Source organism: Rhipicephalus sanguineus, chromosome 2, assembly GCF_013339695.2.
Source record: "Rhipicephalus sanguineus isolate Rsan-2018 chromosome 2, BIME_Rsan_1.4, whole genome shotgun sequence".
In the NCBI taxonomy this organism is placed as follows: Eukaryota; Metazoa; Arthropoda; class Arachnida; order Ixodida; family Ixodidae; genus Rhipicephalus; species Rhipicephalus sanguineus.
Window position 1 is genome coordinate 69,753,877 of NC_051177.1, and position 25,211 is coordinate 69,779,087.

General features: G+C 46.0%; 1 long non-coding RNA gene across 1 annotated transcript; it reads right to left on the reverse strand.

Moving 5' to 3' along the window:
* Positions 1 to 15,027: 15,027 nt before the first annotated feature.
* On the reverse strand, positions 15,028 to 22,336 carry LOC119381199 (uncharacterized). The gene is made up of 4 exons (XR_005181318.1): positions 22,143 to 22,336; positions 18,629 to 19,047; positions 16,711 to 17,021; positions 15,028 to 15,367 (listed from the first exon to the last, which is right to left on the reverse strand). It is a non-coding gene; the product is annotated as an uncharacterized LOC119381199 (long non-coding RNA).
* Between the last annotated feature and the right edge of the window lie 2,875 nt (positions 22,337 to 25,211).

Below are 25,211 nucleotides of genomic sequence, written 5' to 3' on the forward strand. Positions count from 1 at the left end.
AAGAGAACTACGAGGCCAACCGTGAGAAATACTGCACAGAACTAGACGCAGCATGGAAGAGAGTGGAGCACGGTATGCGGGAGCTTTCGGCCACGAATAAGAAAGATGTTCAGACGGCCAAGAATACACCGCGATTGTTTCCAGCAGTACAAGGACGTGTTCGCCAGATACGAAGCCTTCTTGGTCAAGACGAACTGCCCCGAAAGTCGGCAAGAGCTGGATCAACGAAGACAAATTGAGGAGGAGCGTCGCGTTCTCGTCACGGGGAGCCTAGGGGAGAAGAGTGAAGATTCAGGCGTCAGAGACGAGCCACCATCGAGACGTTCATTCTCGGTCCACTCCACACGCTCTTCGTCATCACGGCTCACCTGCAGTTCGTCAACTATAAGCCTGGCTGCCGTACAAGCTCGTGCGGAAGCCGAGGCCGCGAAAACGAGGGCTCACTTCGGTCGCAAGGAGGCAGCTATGAAGCTAGAGAGGGCCAAGGTCGACGCCGAGCTCGAAATCCTTCGTCATGAAAAGGAGGCAGCTGCGGCAGAGGCGCATGCTGGTGCTCTCGAAGCAGCCGTGGTCCAGGATGGCGGGGAGAGCTTGCACGCACTACCGCTGCTGCATCCCCATCAGCGCACTGCGGATTACGTACAGAGCCAAGAGGCCGCGCACGCGCCAACGCATCGACATTCTGAGCTTCATACAGAAGAAAACGCTCCGCGTGATGACCTCAACAGCAGGCGGAACGACGGTGCACATGTTCATGACCACCAGACTGTCCAGCAGGGTAACCAGCCGTCCGTGAACACTACGACCTCAAGTGACGCAAGTTCCGATCTGACCGGAATACTGAAGTTCCTCAGCCGAAGAGACCTTCTCTCCACGAGCCTCACTAAATTTGATGACTGTCCGGCCAACTTTCGAGCATGGAAATGGTCATTTAGAGCAACAACGCGTTGCCTTGAACTTTCTGCTCAGGAAGAGCTTGACTTACTCATTGCTTGGTTAGGCCCGGAGTCATCAATGCAAGCTAATAGGCTAAAGTCAGTTTACATACATGACTTCAAAGCAGGGCTGAAGGCTGTCTGGAAAAGATTGAACGACACCTTCGGAAGCCCTGAAGTCGTGGAGGATGCGCTGATGAAACGCTTAGAAGCTTTCCCACGGTTATCGGGAAAAGACAATGTGAAGCTTCGAGAACTCGGTGACTTGCTACTTGAATTGGAGGCAGCGAAAGCGGACCCGTACTTGGCAGGACTGAAGTACTTTGATACTGCGCGAGGCGTGAACAGCATCGTCTTAAAGCTCCCACCGGGCCTCCAGGAGAAATGGATGACCGCAGGCTCAAGGTACAAGAAAGAGAACGAAACGGCGTTCCCACCATTTTCTTTCTTCTCGAAGTTCGTGAGAAACGAGGCTGAGGTGAGGAACGACCCTAGTTTCTTTATACGTACAAACGATGCCTTGCCGGATCATCATCCGAAAAAAGGAAAACAAGTTCCGAGAAACTCCTGCGGTGGAGCAGTGTCAGCGAGGAAAACCGAAGCAGACGTCATTCCAGAAAAGAATGATACGGGGCCGTTGAGCAGCAACAGTGCTAAGGAATCAGGGAGCTTAAACAAGTGGTGTCCATTCCACAATAAACCCCATTCCTTTGAAAGTTGTCGTGCGTTCGCCAAGAAAAGCTTCGATGAGAGGAAGGATTTCCTCAAGAAACAAGGAATTTGCTTCCGTTGTTGCAAGTCGACAAGCCACATTTCAAGGCAATGTGACATCCCTCTGAGGTGCTGGATATGTAATTCGGCTAAGCACCACACAGCGCTTCATCCCTCAGACACGAGCACCTGTGATCCATCGGGAGCCGCGGAAGACGAGGCCAACGCTCAAAAATCTTCAGGGAACGTCACCACCACACGTACTGAAGTATGCAAAAGTGGTGATGAGAGCAAATCGTGCGCAAAGATCTGCCTTGTGAAGGTAACTCACAAGTCTCAGCCACTGAGAACGGTCAATGTCTGTGCCATTTTGGACGACCAAAGTAATCGGTCACTGGTCAGATCTGAGCTCCTGGACGTCTTCCGTGTAGCGGGGTCTCCGACCAACTACACCTTGACAACGTGCTCAGGAACTACCGAAGTCACCGCAAGACAGGCCGAGGGATTCTCAGTGCGGGGCGTTACAGAAGAAATCAGCCTTGAGCTTCCGCCATTGCTGGAGTGCAACGACATTCCTGACAACAGAACTGAAATACCAACTCCTCAAGCTGCCAAATGTTACCCACACCTGAGTCCCATAGCAGACAATATTCCTCCAGTGGATCCTCGAGCACAGATATGGCTTCTTCTCGGTCGGGACGTTATTGCAGCACACAAGGTGCGTGAGACACGCAACGGGCCACGGAATGCTCCGTTCGCTCAGAAACATGACCTCGGCTGGGTGATCGTTGGGGACATTTGCATCGGCCGTGCACGGAGGCCAAGCACTGCAAGTGTTCTAAAGACTCATGTGTTGAGTGGTGGTCGACCATCCATCCTAGAGCCTTGTGAATCTCACTTTACTGTAAAGAAGAGCAGAGTTCTTCAGCCTAAAGGTGGGCCATGGTCTGGGTCGAGTGCCTTATCGGTAGCGGAAGTCAGAGACAGGTTTGCCGAAACGCTGTTCGAAACAACCAAAGAAGACAACGAACTTGCACTGTCCATAGAAGATAGAAAGTTTCTTGAGATCATGGATAAAGAGTTCGTTAGAGATCGTTCGAACAGCTGGGTAGGTCCTCTTCCATTCCGCACGCCAAGGTGCCGCCTCCCGAACAATAGGCAGCAAGCTTGGTCTCGCCTCCTGGGTCTGCGTCGCACATTGTGCAAGAACCCCGAAATGAGGGAACATTTCGTAGCTTTCATGAAGGACTTGTTCTCGAATGACTACGCTGAGGTAGTTTCACCGCTCGCTGACTTGAGGGAATGCTGGTATTTGCCCATCTTCGGTGTCTACCACCCGCAGAAGCCTGGGAAGATCAGGGTTGTGTTTGACTCCAGCGCGGAGTACAAGGGAGCTTCGTTGAACAATGTCCTTCTAACGGGACCGGACTTCACTAACAGCCTCATCGGAGTGCTAATACGCTTCAGAAAGGAGCAGGTAGCGGTGATGGCGGACATACAGCAAATGTACTACAACTTCCTTGTCCGAGAAGATCATCGCGATTTCCTCAGGTTCTTGTGGTTCAAGAACAATGACATATCGGAAGATATTGTGGAATGCCGAATGAAAGTGCATGTCTTTGGAAATAGCCCATCCCCAGCCGTAGCAATGTATGGGCTTCGACGAACAGCCCGAGAGGGCTCACGTGTGTTCGGAGAGAGGGCAGCGAAGTTTGTGGAGAACGATTTCTATGTCGACGACGCACTGAAGTCCGTTCCCACGGAGGAAGAGGCGGTCGAGCTACTGCAGAAGGCGCAGAAATTGCTGGAAACGGCCAACATACGGCTACATAAAATTGTCTCAAATAATGAGAAGGTACTTGAGGCTTTTCCCGTTCGCGACCGCGCGGCAGACCTCCGGGAGATTGACTTCACCAAAGACACATTGCCTGCGCAACGTAGCCTAGGGCTACTGTGGAACGTGCGCGACGACACGTTCCTTTTTCGCACTCCACCTGAAGACAAACCATGCACACGTCGTGGTGTTCTCGCAACGGTCAACGGCTTGTATGACCCATTGGGGTTCGTCGCTCCGGTGACTGCACGAGCCAAGCACTTTCTACGCGAGATAACAGCCGACGGATATGACTGGGACAAACCGTTACCACTTCACAGAGAGCAAGAATGGGAAGACTGGAAAAGCTCTATTCAAGCGCTGGAGAGTCTTGAAATCAGAAGACCGTATGCACCGATATCGGTTTCAGAAGCTGAGCGCAAGGAGATCCACATTTTCTGCGATGCATCAACACAAGCTGTCGCAGCCGTGGCGTACCTAAAGGTCACCGACAATACAGGAAGACACCACGTCGGATTCCTAATGGGGAAAGTCAAGTTGGCCCCCCTAGCTGAGCTTACCATTCCGAGATTGGAACTGTGTGGGGCGGTACTCGCAGTCGAATTGGCTGAACTTATCCAGCGAGAACTGGATCTGCAACCAGACATGCTGAAGTTCTACATCGACAGCAAGGTCGTATTAGGCTACATACACAATGAAAAAAGGAGATTCTACGTGTATGTGGCAAATAGGGTGCATCGCATTCGCAAAACGACGACGCCAGAGCAGTGGAACTACATTCACACTAATCAGAATCCTGCAGACCATGGCACAAGAATGGTCTCGGCGACGAAACTCGGACACACATCGTGGTTGAAAGGTCCTGACTTTCTTCGACAGGGTGAAGAAACTGTGTTGCAGCCATCGACTTTCTGCTTGGTGTCTCCAGATGAAGATAAAGATGTGCGCCCAGAAGTTAACACCTTGACAACATCGGTTGTGACAAAACAGGGGCTTGGGGCTGAGCGATTCAGCAGGTTTTCGAGCTGGGAGAAACTCGTCCACGCTTTAGCATTTCTTTTGAGAATTGTTCATCGTGTTAAGGGTGACGTTGAGCGAACGAATGCGGTCGAAGATCTTTCTACAGCAAGAGAGACTGTGTTTCGCGCCGTTCAGCAAGATTCCTTTTCTGAAGAGATAAGCGCTCTTGAAGACAAACGACCTGTTTCCAGGAGAAGTCCACTTCGGAAGCTGGATCCATTTCTTGATGAGAAGGGCCTTCTACGCGTTGGTGGCCGCTTGCGCAGAAGTGATCTGCCGGAAGACGAAAAGCATCCTTTCATCATTCCAGGCCGGCACCACGTTACCACACTTCTCATACGTCACTACCATGAACAAGTACAACATCAGGGCAGACATTTCACGGAAGGAGCAGTAAGGTCAGCCGGGTTGTGGATTATCGCTGGCAAGGGACGCATCACATCCATAATAGGAAAATGCATCTTGTGCAAGAAACTTAGAGGTCGACAACAGGAACAGAAGATGGCTGATCTGCCAAAGGACCGACTGACCACCGATCCCCCATTCACCAATGTTGCAGTCGACGTTTTTGGTCCATGGATGGTCGCTGCCCGCCGCACAAGAGGCGGAGTGTCTAACAACAAGCGTTGGGCAGTGTTATTCACATGTCTGAGCATTCGTGCAGTGCACATCGAAGTCATTGACAGCTTGGACACATCCAGTTTCATAAACGCATTGCGGCGTTTTCTCGCGATACGAGGGCCTATCAAGCAAATTCGCTCTGACCGCGGCACAAACTTTGTGGGAGCTTGCAGGGAGCTAAACATCAGCCCACAAAACATGGATCGTTCGCTACTGGCGAAGTTCCTATCTGAAAGGGGCTGTACTTGGGTCTTCAACCCACCACACAGCTCTCACATGGGTGGAGTGTGGGAAAGGATGATAGGAATCGCACGTCGGATCCTCGACTCGATGCTGCTGCAATCCCACACTCATCGACTGACCCACGATATCCTCACAACGTTCATGGCCGAGGTTTCCGCAATCATAAATGCTAGGCCCCTCATTCCGGTGTCTTCTGATCCGGAAACGCCCGTAATTTTGACCCCAGCGGCAATCCTGACACAGAAGTTGGGATGCACGACGTCAGGTTTGGAGGACGTTGCAATTGGCGACCTCTACAAAAGCGAATGGCGTAAGGTTCAGAATCTAGCGAGCCAGTTCTGGAAGAGATGGCGCACCGCCTATTTGACCACACTCCAACAACGAAGAAAGTGGCAAATCAACCGACCAAACCTCAAAGTCGGCGACTTGGTGTTGCTCAAAGATAAGCAAGCCGTTCGTTTTGAGTGGCCAGTCGGCGTGATCGTGCAATGCCTGCCTAGTGCAGACGGCAACGTCCGGAAGGCTGAAGTGAAGACGGCAAAGAATGGATCTGTTAAGACGTTTGTTCGTCCCATATCAGACCTTGTGCATCTGATGACTCCATGAAATGATGGTGGCGCCCACAATGTGAATCGCCAGACGGGGAGTGTGCTGCTCATCCGCTGCCCCAAGTTCTGAAAACGAAACTGTGCCCTTCGCCGTCATCTGGCCCAACGCGGATCATCGTCTCAGAACACTGGGCAGCTACGTCACGAGGGAGGGTGTGGCAAGATCTGGAGTTGAGCGGAGCTGAGTGCAGCGGCTGGTCGCACGCCACTGCCTTTTACGGCTAGAACTATGTAATCGAACTATATCACCAAAATATGTAACTGAAGAAAAAGTGTAATCCGTTTATTGTAACTGTTTTACTAAATTAAAAGTTTTGATGGCAAGTTCTGTCGTTATCTGCCAGGAACGAGGGTGTGCTTAGACTTCGTCGAGCGCTGCCTTCCAGGCCTGAAAAGTCTGATCTAATGATCGTGCCAAAACTTTTGTGTCAGGGAACATCGCCGTGCACTTACATTCTGCGCAGTGGGAAGCCAAATGACCAGGGCGTGTTAACAGCGATAATCTGCGCAGAATGTAAGTACATCCTATGATGTACATCCTATAACTGAACCCCCTCCCCCTCCCCGCTCGTCATTTCGTGTTCCTTCTTTCTTGTACGTACATAAGGCTGTACATGATCGAAATAAATTAGTTGTGAGTTTGCGCATCACCCTGTGTTGTTTTCCTCGTTTCTTTTTTCTGTTTTCTCGTCCGTGTCCACTGGCAGCGCACTACAAGCATGAAGAAGTACCAACTAGCCCCTGTTGCCGCCTTATTTGCAAAGGTACATTTTTAGTGCAGAAAGATGTCCCACAATGAAACATGTTAAAGGGATGTTTCATGTCCAATAATAGAAATACTACTAAATAGAAACAGAAAACGAAGTGTTCATAATGTTAATAACAAAGAGAGATACATTGACGTTAAAATGCGAATGGTTTACATATTTATACAAACAACAGTACGGTGAGAAAACGCCAGGCCTGCGCGGGAGTTTGCGGGAGGAGGTTGAAACCACCTTAAGGGTGCAAAGTGGTTTACTGTGTTGCTGATGACGATAAAGAATTATGGCAGAGCCCTTAGCAATGGGTTGGATGCATTCAACAACCCACTCGTTGCGCAATTCGCATTGTCTGACGTCTGGTTGTTATTTTACTCTTCTGCCATGCTACATTACATATGTTAATGGGGTTCGTTCCCGACATGAAGCCTGTATAGGGTCCTTAGGCAAAGCAGTTTCAACCACCAGCATGGCTCTGAGGTAGAATACTGGGCTCCCACGCAGAGGGCCCAGGTTCGAACCCCGTTCCATCCTTGAAATTTTGTCTTAGTTTGTTTTTCTTATTTCGCGCGATAGCGGTTACGCACACGAGCGGCGTCGGCGGCGGACAACTACAGCGCCAAAAACGGCCCTTGTTGTGATCTCATAACAGCTTTCGCTGTAAAATAAGGTGATTAGGCTTATGTTGAAGTGACGATACAGAAACAGCACACACCTCGTTGTGCAAACAGAGCGCATGTCTGGATATCAATGGGCGCGAAGCGGCATCCCTGCTCAAATCACTACATTGACTCAGATGTGGAGTCTTTTTACTATTAGTAATATATTTTTTTCACCTTTCGACAGAGCTGCACGCGGGCTTTGAATCAGGCTTCAGCACAAGGTAGGCATGTGCTACACGCAATATGCATTTAATATTATCGTGTAAAAGCAAAAGGCCCTGGCCTGAACCAGATACGGCGGCGCTACCTGAGAGCAGTGGGCCTTCATCCGACGAGACCACCGGATTATGATTTGTAGCTCTATGGACCCCACCATAGAGCACTGTTGATGTATATAGCGGAAAGCGGCCTCTATCTGTATATTTAACTATGTATGCCGTTGGGCAAACTCTCGAAATAATAAAAACAGCAAAAGAACAAGAAGAAAAAAAAAGGCGAAGGACATTCTCTGAACGTACAGCGCTTGCGTGATTGACCGTCCATTAGCGACAGCTTTCATGGTAACCATTAAAAAAACGCGTTTTCCTTGAATGGCCGCTCTGAAAATTTCGCCCGAGAATGCACCCGGAGAGTGAATAGCGCGTTTTAATTTCCGGAATGCACCTGCAAAACGTTGAGATACTATTGCCAGGCAGCCGAAATGCATTTCAGCGTGAAGCAAATTGGTGGAAAGGCCCTAATACTCCCGATTTAGTGCCGACGGATATTCACTTAAGAGGCCAGGAAAATATCTTGCTTCATTGCACACGCAATAAGTTGCACTTAGTGGTTCGATCGAGTCACTTGATCGAATGGTTTGATCGAACCGCAGGTAAGATCTGAATCATTATTCGACTAAAAGCTTTTTTTTTTTGTTCCGCAAAACAGAAATGCGGCATGGGCATTTTGGAATTCAAAAAGCGAGATGTGGAACACATTGCGAGGGTTAATGTTGGAAAGTAAATGGACCTTCTCTTGTGCAGAAGTTGAAGGTAGTGCGCGGTGCAGCGAACGCGTTTTTTTTTTTGAAAAAAATAAAAAGAAAATGCACGCGGAGCCTGGAATATTTCAGGGGAATTGAGGGGTATGAGTGAAAGCGAGCTTCTACGACAACGACGGCGCGGCCACGAGTCGCGTTTCGGAGCTGATGGAGAATACGTAAGTCATTGCTTGCTCGCACCTGCAGCCTTTTTCCACACACCTATCAAAGCTGTTCGATTATCACGTATGTGCACTGATTACCAGAAATCCGAACAGTGTGTTCAGCTTCTAAACGCCCCTTGAACCCTTTTCGCCTACCACAGAAAAGAAACCTCCCTAAATTTGCTAAAAACAACGAAATCGACCATTTTGTTCTCGATTTTACCGATGTATCTCTCTTTAAATAGACACTAGAGCGATACAATGAATCGGTTTAGATTGATAAATTTTACTCTGAAAACCCTTATGTTGTTAATTTCACGATCATAGCTTTAATAATAGAGGAGCAAAATCAAAGTCAAAGTATCATTTTTAAATTTCGCACCGAAATTTTCGTTCGTGACGTCACGGATTTCATAGTGCATCTTTTATATTTTGACGACATTGGCCCAGCGGAATTTCCTGAAACATGGTATGTCAAGCATCTGGCCGCCTCAGAGAACAATGTCCTTCAATTTTCCGATTAGGAACGACGTAGGTCCAAGAAGACGCCGTCAAAATCTAAGACGTCAGGGCAACTGGTGCGGAAACTTGACGGTGACGTCGCCAGCCGCACTTTCTTTTTGCGGGTTTTCTCGCTTACGAAGCGTCTTCTCGCGATAAGCGTGGTGATTTTCGTACTGTGAAAGAGCAATTTACCAATGCGAGAAAATCTACCTTTCTCTTTAGTGTCCCTTCACTATTTACCACTATTACCAAACACGTAATGATGAGCGTATCTATAGCAAAACACGAGATATCACTACTTCTGATATCAAAGCAGAGGGTGCTGAGTAATTTGATACACGATAGAAAACACATAACACAATTTGCGCACTTGTATCATATTTGCATGTTGCGTGCTGCGATGTGATCTGTGTATTTTGTGTGTTCACTTTTCATCACATTTAATTTTTCGTCATTTCAAACTCTAGTAATATACCAAACGTGGCGACAGGCAAACCTTCTATATAAACAATTAAGTAGTCCTTATTTATTCATTCCCTTCTGCAAGTACATCTTAGGAGGAGTCACATGCGCGAAAACACGGCCTACAAATTTCGGTCAACAAATAACAATCGTGTTTTTATCTCCCAGCGTTTCCGGTCTTTTCGCCGCACCTTGTGATGCCAGCAGTGTAGCTCATGTGACGTCACTAGGTTTCAAGCTCTCGATTGGTCTATACATGAGGAATGTCAGCAGTTCTGATCCACCTGCCACCGCGCCTTTTCCTGCCGGTGGCAAGTTGTCTTTTCGTCCACTTTAGTTTATTTTCATTTATGTTATAATTACAACACTACAGTTAAATGGAATGGAATGGAAAAAAAGTTACATCATCTCCCACTCAAGGGAAACATGAGCAACATTTTAAGGGGTTTCTTAAACTCGATCGCAGCAACGTTCACGCGAATATGCCGCACTGTGCTTCGATCATGCAGGTACCGCGAGAAGGTGGCCTCGGCGGGGTGTTCTGGGTGCGACGTCCTACTCGGACTGAGGGGCGGCGCTTTCCGGCGCCTCTGCTGGCTACTCGTCGTCTCGCTCTTGGTCGGCCTGACTCTGCGCGAGTGGGCTCGGGTGTTCGGCGAGTACGACCAGTACAGGGTCTTCACCAGCGTCCACTACGGCACGCAGGCGTCGCTGCCGTTTCCCGACGTGACCGTGTGCAACGTGAATCCGATTCGAAGGTCGGCGCTCTGCAAGGACCGGCGGTTGGTGCGCCGCGAAGCCCTGCCCGACAAAGTCTGGAGGCGGGAGTGTGACGAGCCGGCCACTTATTACGAGGTTCGACCGAGCAGTGGGAAGTCGAAAGTGTTTGCGTTGTAAGGGACACTAAAGTGGAAGCCTAAGTTGCATACGTCAAACTCGTAAAATAACGCTTAGAATGTTCATTTTCGGTGATATTGCGGGGAGAGAGAGAGAGAGAGAATAAGGAAACGGCAGGGAGGTTAGTAAGATCACAGTATCCGGTTCGCTACCCTGCGAATGGTTAGGGGAAAGGGTGGACGAGGTGTGAAGTCAGAGCAGGGAGTGTGAAACCTTCAGTAAGCCCTCTACACATACACGAAAGCTTCTTAGCTAACCTCCAAGTTTGTGCTCTATATTGAAGTACCTATGGACTACAATGAATGTGCACTTTACTCTTCAAGAATAACACTACGCTACCAATATTACTGACCGCAAACAAAGGCACGACACAAAATAAGGTTACGTAGGAGACTATCGCTACTTTCAACGGTTTATTCTACAGCGTCGTCTTGAAATGTACTATTCCACAATCTTGTCATGAAATATAATATTTCCAGACGAAGGTATGGAATGAACAGTTGAAAATGGCGCTAGCCCCGCGTGGAACCTTCTTTTGTGTCGTGTATGTTCTTTCGGCCAATTACATTGGTAGCTTACTGTTATTCTTGAAAAGGAAAATGCAGCTTCATTGCAGTCCATAGGTACTTAAAAAATTGGGGGACGCTTAAGCTTCGCCTTTAAGAGCTCAACGCGATAGCGATATTCTGTTCCGACTGCGCAGTTCGAACACTACGAGGGTTTAACAGAATGCGCCCACTAAGGCGTGTGCCTTATGTAATGGGTAGCATGCTTTAAACCAGGAGCAATTATGCGCGAGAAACTTCTTCAAAGTTGCGATGCACCCACTACGTGGTCTTAAGGGAATACGCGCACTAATGTGTGCGCCTTTTGTAATGGGTGGCTGTCTTTAAACCACGAAGTCGTTATGATATTGGCATGGTGTGACGCCCTATGGCAATGTACACTTGTACCACGCAATATTACTGCGATATTACATCTCGTACTGTGACACCTGTATACAGGACGCGTATTTTTGGGAAGCATGAGAGTTACTTTCAGTGCAGCTCCAAGCAGAGGCGTGGCTGTGTGGTAGAACACCTGCTTGCCACGCAGACGGCCTGGGTTCGATTCTCATTCGGACCCAACATTTTTATTATTTATTTTATTTGCAGCTTTTTCGATTTTTCGGTCACGGACATGATGATGATTTTTCGCTCACAACCAACGGCCCCGACGCCGACAGCGCAATTTCTGCGATACGAGCTCTTTAACGCTATCGCGTTAATATAGAGTGTAAACTTGGAGGTTAGCGAAGAAACTTGAGCCGAAAAGAAGGGCTGCACAACGTCGTGTGAATTAGAGGGGAAACGGGGGTAGATGATAGTGTACAGAGCGGTCGACTATTAAAGCGAACATCGGAGCGCCTGTCGTGCACTCGGTGCCACCGCTGGATGGCGTCTGCAACGACTTTCGCGCAATCTCAGTGAGTACCGGGCGCGGTGCTCTTTCGTCGCGCGAACAGCGCGCTTCGCGACGATTTGGTGCGCAGCAGTAGCCGATAGCGGACGACGAAAGAGCACAACCGACAGTGCTCACTGCGCCTGCGCGAAACTCGTTGCGCGGTATTCCGGTGTTCCCTTTAACAGTGGACCGCTGTGTACGTCCGAGTGAAGGGGACGAAAGCAGTGAAGAGTATGTGCAAAAATATTCCGGGTGTGCTACAGGAGCGGGCTAATGATGCCGTTGTTTGGTTTTCGGCATAGCGTGGTAGTCTTTAGGTATCGGGGACTGTAGCTGCTAGAACATAGAACTTAACGAAATGCTTAGTTGGGTGCGTTGGTTCACTCTGGAATAAATTTGAGCGCAAACGGACGAGACACAAGAAGAGGAGACGACTACCCGAGCGCTCTGTAGTCGTCTTCTCTTCTTGTGTCTCGCCCGTTTGCGCTCAAGTCTATTCTTGAACATAGAAATGACAGAAAAAAAAACTTTCTACACGAACGCACGGCGCTACAAACAGACCTGTATTTGTGCCGTAACGTATAGCCAGGAATAAAGGTCTACAATGAGCATTGGCGTGCGCCGGGATAGGGGGAGGGGGGAGGTCGGGGGGTGGCGCCCCCCTAGTCACCCAAGAGCGCAAATGATCAGCCCCATATATTGACTTAGTAGGGAGGGGGCGCTGCGAGAAACACCCCCCCCCCTGATGAGGAATCCAACGCACGACTATAACAATGAGGCGTAAGGAGTGTGCACACGCGAGGCTCATACCTTGCGTGAGTTCTGTGCACACCCTATAATAAGAAATTTCAGAAACACGCCTGCTCAAATAGAATGAGAGGGTTTAGTTATCGCAGGCTCGAATTCGGTCGGAGAACACCGCTCGAACGAGTGAGCGCTCATCAGGTGTCTCCAGGAAGGAATAACGAAAACGCCAATACTGCGACGACCTGTGTCCAATAATCTGACAAGTTCACAGGTTCGATCGAATTATTAGGTTCAATCGAAGCCGGAGAGTTGAAGTGCTCGCTACAGTGGCCGTATAGGAACTGTCCCATGTTAGAATCACCTTTGCGACAAGCAAGAAGACTTGTATTCAGCCAGGCACGCACAACAAGAACGTGCTCATTGTCATGAAATATCGTACACAACGTGCCCCGACCTAGACTAAGTCTTTTTATGCCGAAGCATCGGCTCTAGCACGTCAAAACGTCGTCACAGTCTTCGTTCGACTATTGGGATTTAGTCTCGCAATACATTTTTAATAAATGTGTGTAGGATAAGTGAAATATAGTTGTCAATGTCTTTTCCCAGGAATGCTCTGTAATCAATCTTTGGACGATTTTCTTTGAGGAGCGCAGCCCAATCTGGAAGACGCGGCGCTGCAGTCCGACCTGGGGCTGTGGATGGCGCGCAAAAGGCGCCGCAACCGGAGCGTGGTGCGCAACATGGGACACCAGCTGCGTCACATGCTCGTCTCCTGCCGCCTAGGGAATAAGGACTGCATGGATGTACGGTGAGTGGCTCCTTGGCGTAGTGCATCGTAACGAGTACGTGCTCAATGCCAACCAAATCAACGTACCATCGTGCACGCTTGATAATTGCGCTCTTAACGACTGAACCACCGCACGCGTGGTCACAGTTCCTGTCCTCCCTGCAATGACGATCTCCTGTCGCTGCAGATGTGATTTAACAATGGCGTGGTACATTTCCTAGTGATGGCACCAGCTGCTGTAGTAAGCGCATAATGCAAAATACGACATCTAATGGAATGTATTTATTTTTATGATATAAGCGTAAAGCTAAAGTAGAAACTGATGCTGTACTAATACGCCTGTCTTCCAAATATAGTCAATCTTCCGTCTCTAATGTTCCAGGGTACTAAGTTTGCACGACGCAATTTGTGCGTGCCCAGGCTAAGATCTTGTTTCAGTTTCCGGGCTGTATGTACTCTCACACCGCTTGTCATTCAGGCAGTGGCCTTTCTGAACGAGATACGCGTATTCTTGTCGAGTGGCTGCTCTGATAAAACCGGTCATGCGACCGTGGTGCTCTGTAGGCTTGAACGTCTTGAAAACAGCGCAATAAACGACGCGGACAAAAGAAGAGGAGACACCATGCTGTTGTCAAGATGTTTTCGCTGTTGTCAAGATGTTCAAGTACTATTACCAACTATCCCAGCTATCAACACAGTGCGCTATACCGTCCGCACGTTTAACACACATGGTAGCTTACTTTTCATTGCGTTGCTTACTGGCTTCTCACGGAGTGGAAATTCTGTAAAGCTTGCCAAACTTACCGGGGACTTGCAGAAACAGTTTCATATTATTAAATTGCATATTACCTTGAAGTTTTGCAATACCTTGTTAATGTAGTGGATTACCGATGGTTTTTTGTTTTCTTACTGGAACTTCGCCGCTGACAGTATGTCGTACTATTTAACGACTTCAGCTACTCAATCCGCTATATATTTCAAACAGGATGTTTCTGAAAGGTGAGGGACTTGTTGACACTGTTGATTTAGTTACAAGCTTCGCTAAATAGTGCGGCATAGTTTCGAGAGCATTTTGGTGCGGTTCAGCGGGCTCATCTTTGATATTTTATGGCTTAAGTAGGACTAGCAGTAACAGAAGTGTATATATACTCTGAACGCCTCATTACCGCCTGCAGCATGCGGACTAGAGACAGGCTTGGAAAATAAGACGACATACAGAGTGTAACTCCTCTACTCATTTTTTTCACCAATTTTTCTAGATGAAGTCGCTTTCACTTTGTGTTGACACGAAGCGTTCTCCTCGAGACTCTCTTTGCTAAAAAAAAGCCTTTGTATGGAGCTCGCGTAGTAGTGTAAATGGTAGTAAAGTTGGTGAGGAGAACTGCAGGATGCGAACTATGTAAAAGCTGGTATTCTCTACAGGTAGTGCGCCAAGAAGTCGTGATTACTTTAACAAGCTAAATATTATTTCCAAGGACGTATTTTGTTAGGCATCTCCCACATTTCCAGAGTTATTGCCCAGTTTTACATTCGCACCATGCATTCATAATTTGCCCGGTCTACGAAAGCCATAAATTCGATTTTTGGAAGATCTTTAATTCCACTAACCTTAACAAAAAAATTTATTCTAGAAAGACGCATTTGCAAAGTTATTGAATGGGTTTTCACGACGTGCGCTGAATGAGCTGCTTACGGCAGGCTGGCGTCCTTCCACATAGCCTCCAGGTCTCTTCGAAAGCCGGACGTCCTACATGCAATTTTGACTTTCATGCGCTCAATCTGAGAGGCTGAGAAATGGTTCTTCCAGTCGCCGACTGTCGCGTTCCTTACGAGGTTGGCACCTCTCTGCTTGCTGGCCCCGCCAGAGGAATCGCCTTTGATCGACTTGTCCTCGTGCCTTGCAGAAAAGGCTTCGGCAAAGGCCTTTTTCATGATATCCGGAGATACGGTCTATATTGTAGAAAAAAAAACAGAATCGGCAAAAATGCTCACTTATATTCATATACGAATAGAGAGGACCCTGGAAACAACACTCAACTACGGTATTGCAACGACCAGTTCTATATAAAGCACGTCGAACTTATCTAAACAAGCATTCGTTAATGCAACAAGAACAAACCTCAGAAGTTTGTTGACGTCGACCGCAAGATATTGTCGAAAAACAAAGGCACGTATGCTACGGAACTTGCAAGATAAAACTATCATTCGCTATTCATATAGTGCAGTACTTCTTCCGCACCAGGGGCAGGAACGTCGGGAACATGGCGTGTAATCTTTTTAAGTGCGAATAATCCCCAGTTTGACCCCCCCCCCCCCCACACCTGATTGACACAGAAATGACACCAACACACATGGTGGAGCAGTGGGAGGCGCCACTGTCCAGCTCTTACCTAACCGACCAGCAAGCGCTGATCGACCAGGTTGAACGGGCGGCTAAGGCCAATGGGGCCTTTGACTGAGGCTCACCCCATAAGAATGAAACACATTTCATTCAAGTTTTTCTGTTCTGTTCTGTTCGCTAATCAGTGGGATAGTCAACAATCGTGATCATGTTCCATATTCTATACATAGGAAGAAATTTTTTCCTGCCTTACTTGTTATCTCTGTGGCTGGTGATGATGATGGTGATTGGTCTTCGGGGAGTTCACTGCCCGGAGAGCAATTAAGAATTACATGCCGAACGCTTGAAGGATTGTGCTGTATGCGAAACGCATACATTAAAATCGGCCGCTAAGGCTGGAGTTTTTCTGACTCACACGTCAGCGCTCTGGCATTCGATTGCGAGTAAAAGAACTCCAGATGGTCGAAATTAATCCGGAGTCCCTATCTATGGCATGACTCGTAATCATATTGGGGTTCTTGAATGTAGAACCCGAGAAATTATAATTAGGTCCTGCATGTGATTACCTAACACAGGTGCCTAACCAACGACGCTCGTTAGGCACCTGTTATGGAGCATTTTTTTTTCAAACGCTCTTCCATCTCAACTGCTTGTTCCTTAAATGCCTCTTATCGGGCACCTAACGAAGGTGCTGTATACAGGTACCTTTACTAGACAGTAAGTAAGCTCGTCTGCGCATTTCTTCTGCGGGTACTGAGGGTATTGCGGCCACTGCGTCTTCTGTGGGTAATGCAAAATTGTAACTTATGAGCAGGTGCGTCGACGAAAAATGGCAGTTTTAAAATGTTCGTCGCAATGTCCGCTTTCAGATGCAGCTAAAACATTTACCGAACTCGGTATACTGGCGTTTGTCTGAGTTGTTTGCTTTCACTGAAATAAACTCACGACATACCTGTACGATTTCATCCAGTACTGCGTCGTACTGGATGATTTTCTTCCCCAGAAACTGGGCGATCTTTTGAATCCCGGAACGAGGATCTCTTTTCATGTCTTCGGTACGTTATGCACATAAAATTAGGTCTCGCCCTCTGCGCGAACCAGGACGCCAGGTGATCGAAGTAATCGTTCGGGTGAACTCGTCCGTCTATGAACTGCTCGAAGAAGTCGTCGAAAGTGACGTCTCTGCAGCCTGGCGCTTTCTGTTGCACCTGATGGTAATACGACACGCACGTGCCATATGGATTCCGCAGCACGTAGATATACCTGTTAAATTTAAATGGACACAGGCCGTGAGTGCATGTGCAAAACACATATATACAAATAAGACTTCCTAGAAACATTAGCACATGAATGAAACAGATCCACTCCTCAGAATGCTATGAGCTCTTTAGGATTAAGAGAAATTTGTTCTTCACCCTTTGGAGCTGCCTCAAATTAGGGTTTCATGGAGGACCTGATAAGGTGCTGAGATATAATAAACGTTGGCCTCATGCCAAGTAAACAGTGGAATTCGACAACAGCCTAAGCTGGCAATTTATGTTCTAGGGATTATATTTATTGCACATATTCAGTAATCACGTTTTAACTCATGATGATCACATATAAAATTCATATATGTACGTAAGTGAATACATAAATAAATGGGCAGTTCAGCGTGATTATGCGTGAACATATGGGATTTAGATTTGTGGGATTCCTCAGTTCTCGTATGAAACACGCCTTTCGTCATATATGGGAAGGTATGAGCTATTATATAAGTTTATATATGTCGTTCTAAACAACTAGGGCAAGCCTTGCGTCATATATGAGGTCATATGGGTTTTAACTTGGATTCCGTTTTGTTAATATGGTATTTAATATAGAGAATATGATTAGCTTTTTTTAATTGGGACGACTTAAATGCAATCCTTGTTCAAACTTTCAGAAGCCTGTATACTATGGCTTAACTAGGGTGTTTATAATTGTTCATTCAACAGACACATGACTTCGAAGGCAGGCGCTCCGACGACACGCTCTCAAGTATTCTCGAATAGGTCCGGAGCTGAGTTTAAGTACTACGAGTCATGCTTCTACCAAAATTGAACAGCACCAGTATCGGCGTGGCGACTCATTTATTTACAATGCGCGGCATCGACAATCAGAAACTCTGTGTAGGCACTTATAAGATGATGACACATGGAACATTCAAACTTGGCATACATCGCTTCAGCAGCCGCATTAGAACTCGTCGTGTGCATTAAGTATCCATTCTAGATCCGTTAACTTTCCTGATTAAGCTGGAATGCCGTCTCTTTTTTTTTTTTTATTGACATGATATACAGAGATCTTGGAGCACGAAACAAGGCACCGGCTACTCCTTAGCTCTTAGAATGGTCGAACATAGAACACACAGGGTCCGAATAATACATATAAAACAGCGTACTCGCAGTGACACTAGAAAACAACAAATACGCAGCACGTACTACAATATACAATTTGAATAAACGTACAGTAACGCGTACAGTACCACATGTAGGTAAATTATCACGTAAAGACATAACATAGCAGTCAAAACAAGATAGTCAACAATCACACACACACACACACACACACACACACACACACACACACACACACACACACACACACACACACACACACACACACGCATGTATATATATATATATATATATATATATATATATATATATATATATATATATATATATATATATATATATATATATATATATATATATATATATATATATATATATATATATATAAGCAACTATTCATTTTGTCGATGTTTCGACGGGAGCCCCGTCTTCTTCTTCAAGACGGGGCTTAGCGAAATAACTACGCCATTGTTACACAAGATGTTTGTATACCTGGATTTGTCCGAGAAGTGCACTTTCTCGAAAGGCAGATGCGTCTTGATGACCAGTGGTATCCCCGATTTCCTCGGCAGCTTCTCAACCTTCTCGCCGCCAGCGCCTTCCAGGAAGGCAACGTTCATCCCACACGCTGCGGCGCTCTGTATGGGCGTTTCACTGTCGTGTTTCAGGATGCGTTACAGCACGAAATGAAGCCACGTGGTGCCCGTCTTCGGGAAGCCCACGACGAACACATCGTCGTCCCTGGGCTCGTAACGAAAGGCTGACCGCAGTCGCGACTCTTCGAACAGGTTACTGACCAGGATGCCTTCAAAGTGACGAAGGAATTTTAGTTTGCCGGATGTCGGCAGTAAGCTGTCAGCGTTGTTATCAGCCATGGGCTTGACTCGATACTCAGACGAGGTTCCTCTTAACTGCACAGGAAGAATGCGTGTTTATTTACAGGGCGGTGCTTATCACGAGGGACTTATGTGAGCAATCTATAGTCGGATAGAACTTTATGAGCCCGCGGCATATCCTCCTCAAAGGCGGATGCGCACACGCCTGCACCAATGAGCGCGCACTCCAGACTGACGTCAAGAGCCGGACGGCCGTTGACCCCGCCTTCCGAGAACACTGCCGGCTGAATGAGGGGCACTATTTCTTCAGTCGCGGAGCCTATCAGCTGCCGCGCTTGGGTCATCTGGGCGGGGCCTCTCCGAACATCTTAAGTTGTATCCGACTATAGAGCCAATTTTAAAAATGCTTAAAGGCATCGACACTAGCTGCTATTCAGCTTACGAGGGAGTCGTATTCGTAATGATTGTCTGTAATTCTTAACGACACCTTAAAATGAGACATCCAGCCCAGTAGTTGGCATAATGTACCTAGCACTGTTAACAGCCAGAGAGCGACATCACTTGTTTTCAAGGCGATCGGCAAATAGAGGAAGTTACAAAGTAATCTACGATTTACAATAAGAATATTTTAAAGAGCCATGAAAGTGTAGAGATCCGCGGTGCCGCCTTTTGTGGAAGTTGTTGTGGAACTGACTTCGGCCTACTCAGTAAGACTGCGGTAAGAAGAGAAAGTTGCTTTGCTTCTAAATATACTTCGCTCGCCTTAGGACCGTCAGGAGTAATTCAATAGACAAATTAATTCAGAAAAATAATACGAAAAAAACGGTGACAATAATGATGAAGAATTTAGACATGAGATGCATGTAAAATTGTTCCTTTCGCAAATGTTGCAGCTACACGCGTACGCACACAACATTCGTGATCTCGTGTAAGTTTATCAATTTTTCAGCAGACAAAGACTTAATGCAACATCCTTTACAAAAGGAGAAACGGTAGAGGGAATCCACAATTCCCTCTCAACTTTTCTCTTTACCGACAGCGAAACCACGTGACTGCAGTACTACAGTACCGACAGCACCGACCTACAGTACCAGCCCTTTCAAAACTAACACGCCTAGGATGATGATGTGCATTTGACGAAGATAGGTCCAGATATAAAAACGTTGGCCAGCCTGTCTGAGGCCCTTATACCTGTTCACACAACCTATATATATGTTGCATTGTGTTTCCATCCGTCGATTTTCCCCTGAACTATAGAGCGGTAAAGTGGTATTTGTAAACTACTCACACAATAAAAGTATTCGGCACGAGCAGGCAAATACTGTGGGGACAATCGTTATGTAAACTGCACTTCAGCATGAAGGATTTCCTCGAAATATACGAAAGAAGCCTACAGGCTATGTAAGATAATAGAGAGAGAGAGAGATAAGATTCTTTAATGAAATGCCCGGAGATAATAGTACATACTACGTTGTCTGGAACCTGTAAACATTTCTTTAAGCGTGCGCATTACTCCACAATATTATCTGGGGTTTAACGTCCCAAAACCAGGATATGATTATGAGAGACGCCGTAGTGGAGGGCTCCGGAAGTTTCGACCACCTGGGGTTCTTTAACGTGCACCTAAATCTAAGTACACGGGTCTGAAACATTTTCGCCTCCATCGAAAATGCAGCCGCCACGGCCGGGATTCGATCCCGCGACCTTCGGGTCAGCAGTTGAGCGCCATAAGCACAAGACCACCGTGGCGGGGCGTGCACATTACTCCAAGTCTCCAACACACCCGGTAACAATAGTCGTTTGATATTTTGATAATATATGAAGACGTTTAAAAAAAGGCAGTCTATTGCACTTTGTGACGTCAAGTTTCCATTGATGCCTTTCCCATTCGTCGGTTTACTTACTTTTAATATGACTCTCAACTCTTAGTTTGAAATATTTCAGTTAAACCATTTTAGATCGTCTTTAAAAGTATACCTACCTTCGTTACATTAATTAATATATTATTCTGTTCTCGTGTTGCGTTTATTGATGTTCTATGTAGTTTTAATGATTTATTATGTTTGTATATATATAGTCAATTCATTCCCGTACTCTCTAAATTTGCTTTGTGCGATTCGGATAGGAGGCTCTCCCACAGTTCTTACTTCTGGGCCTCCTTCTGAAATTGTTGCACCTTCATATATGCATTGAATGTTGCGATTCTGTTAATAAACTGAAACTTGATGTCGTCGATGAAGGATTTCGCTGGACCAAACCTTTGGACAAGGGAACCTGTCATCAACATTTGTTGGCCTGACGGAGACGATTCCACTAGTCGAAACGCTAGCTCCAGTGCTTTGATCGGCGACTTCTTATCCCTTGAAGCCTCCCTCTTACTGTGAACTTCGTTGTTGTTTGTATACCACTTTATGTAATGTGCGCGCTTACACACTGAAATGTTCGGTATGCCATTCCAATAACTTTATATGTTTCCGCAAGATTCTTACGGAATTATATGGCAAATATATTGTCACCGGGTCACGACGTTGACGACGAAGGCAGCAGTCGGCGTGTTCGAGACTAAACTCTTTATATGGGCGAAAATGTGCCCGGAAAATGTAAGGAGCAAATTACAAGCAATTCAAACTGTACACTGATAACGGCGACCAAAGCGTCGGCCATCGATATTCTGATCTGCGGATAGGCGCGCCGGCATTTATACAGATGACATCGAACATTCGAGCCTTATCGCTGGTGGCCAAGCTAGTTCCAGAATAAACTCAACTGTTCGCGTTTGCGCACTCAAGCCCATCAGAAGATTCTAAAATAATTTCGAAGCTTCCCAGACATTCGGGCGTGGTTTGCGAAAGGCAGTGGCTATACGTGTAATGGACCTGTTACATAGAAATACAAAAAGGAGCGCGCGTGACAATATGAAAAATGTATGGAAAACATGAATTCCGTAAGGAAACATATGGAATTATTGGAATGGCATACCGAACATTCCACTAGGGTTAATCGCTCCTATTCTCTTGAAAACAGGCTTTCTTAATAATACTCCAACTAGCCTACAGTGTATTAACGTAAGACACGAACAAAACACCCATAAAGTTCCATAAAACACATTCGGCAATATTTCTGAAGAAGTGATAACGATGCCGCAGCACCGGCTGTAGCATAGAACTTACCTCGACTGCAGTGTGCCTTGTGTAGGTTGCACTTGAACAGTGGTTATGGTGTGTCGCTCGTTACTGCCGACCTTAGTTCCTTCAAACCAGCTATAGGATGACTCTCGTTACTGACGTCTGTGGAAATTGATAAAGCTACACAAGAGCAGCAAAAAGGCCGCACAACCGTCGGTCTGTCCTACGCTCCCAGTTTTAGTCGTTGAATTATCGCGGCCACACAAACACGTGCGTTTTTTTGTATCAGGAAAAGAACACCGGTATATTGGGGCACACATGTTGACTCTCAGATATGCGTTCGCGAATGCGGCCTAGATTGCGCAGGCTAAATCATTGTGCTCATACAACACTTTTATGGAAGTATATGGAAGTATCAGTCGGCTAGATACATCAGTGCCGAAAATAATGCAACGGATAAGCTGAGATGCCTAAAAATTAAGAAGTTATTTAAAGTTTATGAGCTTTGCCGATGATCAGGTGTGGTGGAAGGGGCGGGAGCGATACTTTTCCTACAACAAATATATTGAATCGTGTCCATATATCTGTTTGAACGTACAGTGACTGTGCCCAGACTTCTAAGCAATGTTGCATCGAATTGGTACTTATGAAGCATATTTAATTGAAAATAGGGAATATGAAGTTAAATGTCAAAATATAAGGTTTATGTTATTATATGGCGGTTGACGTCGTAGCTAAAATATTTGCTTTAGACGAGCCACATCCTCAAAGCTTTTCTTGGATACTCTGAATTGTGCGCTGTGCTTTGGCGCATTAATCGCACAAACACTGGGATGTCTTGTGTCGTCGTACGGGGCACGTCGTATATATATGGAAAATGATATATAAGACCAGACTCATATTGATCATATGATGTATGGAAACATAGAGGCGTTCCTGTGTAAGATTTTCATATTTTTATATTTACTCGTACTGTCAATCTCATGAGGCATAATAATAGAAAGACAATGTAAATAGGGAATCTCAAGAAATAACATATCAATGTGTGAAAATCTGACCGCAGGAAATAGCTGGATTGACAAGTAACATAGAAAAAATTACAGCATATCCACGGGTGAATGATGAAGAGCTTGGGCGAAGCTCCTGAAGCAATCATGGTTACACCGTGAAATGTTCAATTGTTTCGCCCAGCAGTAATCAAAGCGATACGCCGCTTTGATTACTGCACGCCATCTAGCGTGCAGGGTGCCGCTGCTTTTTTTTCTTTTTTTTTGCACACATTGCACACATCTCTATGGGACAGCGCCATCTATTGAATGATACGGGAGACGCGACGGTGGGGACACGCCGGATGGAGCGACGACCGACCAGGTGATGCTATAAGGAGCTTCGCTCCTAAAAAGCCCATTAGCATGATATAATAAAGCAAATACATGATAAAGGGAAGTTAAAACAACGAAGTGATAATGGACTATAAGCGTCAACAAAGGTTTCGTAGTATAAGTTCAAACTATAGACACGGTAAGTTGTACAGCAAATTGTAACTCGGGCAGATCGTTACCGAAGTCATCCCATTCAGCGGCGCACAATCTGGTAAATGCCTTTATCATTTTTTATCATTTTATCATTTACGTGCTGTAAGTTTTCTCGAATGGGTGCGGCGTCATTTCGTCTCTGATATCTTCCTTTGAATGTGGGCTTGATGCGTGTGCATGACTACCTTGATTTGAATTATCGCGGTTAGGAACGAACTTCAGCCAGACCTAACATTTCTTTCTTTCTTTCTTTCTTTCTTTCTTTCTTTCTTTCTTTCTTTCTTTCTTTCTTTCTTTCTTTCTTTCTTTCTTTCTTTATTTATTTATTTATTTATTTATTTATTTATTTATTTATTTATTTATTTATTTATTTATTTATTTATTACAATACTGAAATTGTCCCAGGGAACACGGCTGACTGGGCCGCGCCACCCATACAGCAGCAACAGCGGCAGTATGACGACATTTACAAAACGTAAAAGCACACATGAAAATCAATCAGTACATTTATTTTTGACAAATGTAATGCTTAACACACGAAAATTAAAGAGAACAACAACAACAACAACAACAACAACAACAACAACAACGACGATGATGATGATGACGACGACGACGACGAAAACGTTACACAGTTTGCTAAGCACGTGCTAAGCGCTTGCTAAGCACTTAAAAAGTAGAAGCCTAGTAGATACGAAGGATTGCACATATATAGTTCATGAGAAATAAAAATGAATGACAGGCGACCAGAAACAACGTTATAAATCTTGCAAACCACTTGCGGAAGAAAAAGAAAAAAGCGAGAGAATACTTCTGATAGCTTAACTTCAGTTTTAGTCTCCTGATAGTAATAATTACCTTATCGTTTCCTTAAATGTTTGCTTGGGAATTCCAGAATTTGGGAGGTCTGTGGCTAAGGTATAGCCGTTTAGGAGGTTAGAAATACGATGTGCGAGTTATTTTTCACCATACTTTGTTCCGCTATGTCGTATAGCTACCAAACTGTTTCTAAAGTTACACCTTGTCGTGTTTACCATGTTTTTTAAATGCGAATCATTTCTTAGCGAACCTCAGGCACTTGGGCCGTTTCTATCTATCTATCTATCTATCTATCTATCTATCTATCTATCTATCTATCTATCTATCTATCTATGCGCCTACGTCTGGGCGCTCTCCTGGTAGTCTCCATAACTTGTAATATACCAAAATTGGCATAGCTGGGGATCAGTGTATGACGAACACGATTCACTGGCCATGACATGAATAACGCAAAACACCTGTCGCGTACGTCATGAAACCCTTTCTCTCAGTCACGTGTGGCATATACCCGTAAACCAGAGTTAATGTTATGCGGGTATGTGCCACAGGTGATACAGTCTCAACCAACACAGTAACCACGAACACACACTTTGACACGCAAGGAAAGCGATAATCATAACTTTGGGGTTTTATTTCCGAGAACCACGATATGATATAAGAGACGCCGTAGCGAAGAGTTCCGGAAATTTTGACCATTGGGTATTCTTTAACGTGTACCGAGATCGCACAGAACATGGGCATCTAGCATTTTGCCTTCACC